General features: G+C 38.9%; 1 non-coding gene across 1 annotated transcript; it reads left to right on the forward strand.

Annotated features, from left to right (window-relative positions):
• The first annotated feature begins 287 nt into the window (after positions 1-287).
• On the forward strand, positions 288-394 carry LOC133318486 (small nucleolar RNA R71). The gene has a single exon (XR_009752474.1). It is a non-coding gene; the product is annotated as a small nucleolar RNA R71 (small nucleolar RNA).
• The last annotated feature ends 1,847 nt before the right edge of the window (positions 395-2,241 follow it).

Genomic DNA, 2,241 nt, shown 5'->3' on the forward strand with positions numbered 1-2,241 from the left:
GAACTTTGTGTAATTGGGCATGTTCTCCAAGGCTTCAGTAAACGGGATATTGATTTGCAGCTTCTTGAAAATGTCAAGGAACTTGGAATACTGCTGCTTTTTGATTCCCTCTCTGAACCTCTGCAGATATGGAATCTTTGCATAAGGTGAGAGCTCCAATGGCTTTTCTTGCCTTTCTTGAGCTTTCTTTTTCTCCCATTTGAACTCTTTCTTTCCTCTGGAGTTTTTGTTTTCAGTGATCCTCCTGCTGCGGCGTTCACTAAGGTCCTGGTGTTTGGCGTCATTCCTTGCCATGCTGTGGACATTTCCTGAATAGTCCCTTGAATCTTTCACATGCTTCATATAAAGATTCACTTTCCTTTTGTTCAAAAGAAGTGATATCCGCCTTGAGTTTCGCCAATTTTGAAGATGAGAAAAATCTGGCCAAGAACTTTGTAGCTAAGTCATCCCAGTAGACGATACTTCCTTTAGGTAATGAATGCAGCCAAGCCTTTTCTTCGTCCTTCAGTGAGCATGGAAAAAGTCTAAGTAAGATGGAATCCCGAGAGACTCCGTTCATTTTTAGCATGTCACAGTAAAATAGGAAATCTTCCAGATGACTGTAGGGGTCTTCTGTGCTTCCTCCGGCAAATTGATCCTTCTGAATTAATTGTAACAGTGCCGGCTTGAGTTCAAAGTTGTTAGCTTCCACTTGTGGTCTAACAATGCTCGCTGTCTGTGGAACTCTAGCAGGAGTCATATAATCTCCCAATGTTCTTGGAGGTGGAGGTGGAACTCTATTTTCTTCCGCCATTGTTTCTTCTCTTTGTTCTTTTGAGCTTGAAGCTTCTTTCTCTTGCTGTCTTCTTTCTTTAGCAAGTTTTCTGTTTCTTTTTGCTGTTTTCTCTATCTCCGGGTCGAATTGCAAGGAATCGATGTCAACGGTACCTCGCATAAACCAGAAAATAGATTATATAAAATAAAAATAAAAATAAATTTAAATAACAGAAAATAAGGTCTAATCTAAAGAATTAATAGCTACTATTAATGTTGAAATAGTAATCCCCGACAACGTCGCCAAAATTTTGTTGCTACTCACGGCAAGTTCACCGATCGTACAAGTAATATAATGATTGAATAAGAGATCGTTCCCACGAGGATTACGGTTCAAGCACTAATTCATTATCGCGAATTTAGTTGGACTATCGAAATTATATTTGGAAACAGAATTTGAATTGCAAAATTAAAATATTAACTATTAAAATAATTACTCGCAAGAATTAAAGACAAGAAAGTAAAGATTTTGAATAAACTGATAAAATAAAAACGTAGCTAGGGTTTCGATTTCCTTCAATCTCTTTATTATGTTTGAAGTCCTTCTTACGTTAATCGTCCTTAGTATCAATCTAATCAATTCTTTCGAATGTTATTAGAGCTCAATCCCTTGTTACCCTAAAACCTTTACAATCTTGAAAGAACCCTAGTTCCCCGGTTATTCCCCAAGAATGCAAGCATTAAGTTCAAGAATCTTAAAGATTACGCAAACCCTATGTCTATCCCTAGAATCATAACGTTTACGATGAAGTTATCAGATATGGATCACACACCAACATCCCTATTGTCATGCATTTACCTATGATCAATATATAAGATTCAAGCATATATAAAGCATTAAAAACAGATAACTTCATTCATGATATAAAGGAAAATTAACATAGCGAATTGTTCAAAACATAATAAAGATCTTGAATTCCATCTAACCCTAACTTCTAAAAGATTTAGCCGGACATAGCAAAATCAAGAACAAAAGAAAATAGAAAAGCTCCCCCAAACTCCATAGATGATTGGTGATCTTCAATATCTCCAGTGCAAACTTGATTCTGATCCGTCTCCGCCGCTCACGAACATGAACCGAGTGTTTCTCCGCGTTCCCTCTGCCTCCAAGCACCAAGAGTTGTTTTGCAATGTGAAAAGTTAATTAATTATGGTCCCCAATGGTGCTTTTATTGGCCAAGAGTTCGTATCCTAGTAGAAAACTCCAATGGGCCTAAGTTGGATTTTTCGGGGCGCTTAAGCCCCCTAGGACGGTGATGGAAAAGTTTGTGTTGCGCGCTTAAGCGCGCTGGAGGGCGCTTAAGCGCGCTCCTCGACTTGAAATTTTCTTCTTGGTCCGTGCTTAAGCCCTGAGTTGGGGCTTAAGCGCCCAGAGGCAGTGGCAAATGCGTTTTTAGGGAGCTTAAGCTTCGAAATGGGGGCTTAAGC

Source organism: Gastrolobium bilobum, unplaced genomic scaffold, assembly GCF_033153095.1.
Source record: "Gastrolobium bilobum isolate Gb01-03AN ecotype WA unplaced genomic scaffold, APGP_CSIRO_Gbil_v1 utg55762, whole genome shotgun sequence".
Taxonomy (NCBI): domain Eukaryota; kingdom Viridiplantae; phylum Streptophyta; class Magnoliopsida; order Fabales; family Fabaceae; genus Gastrolobium; species Gastrolobium bilobum.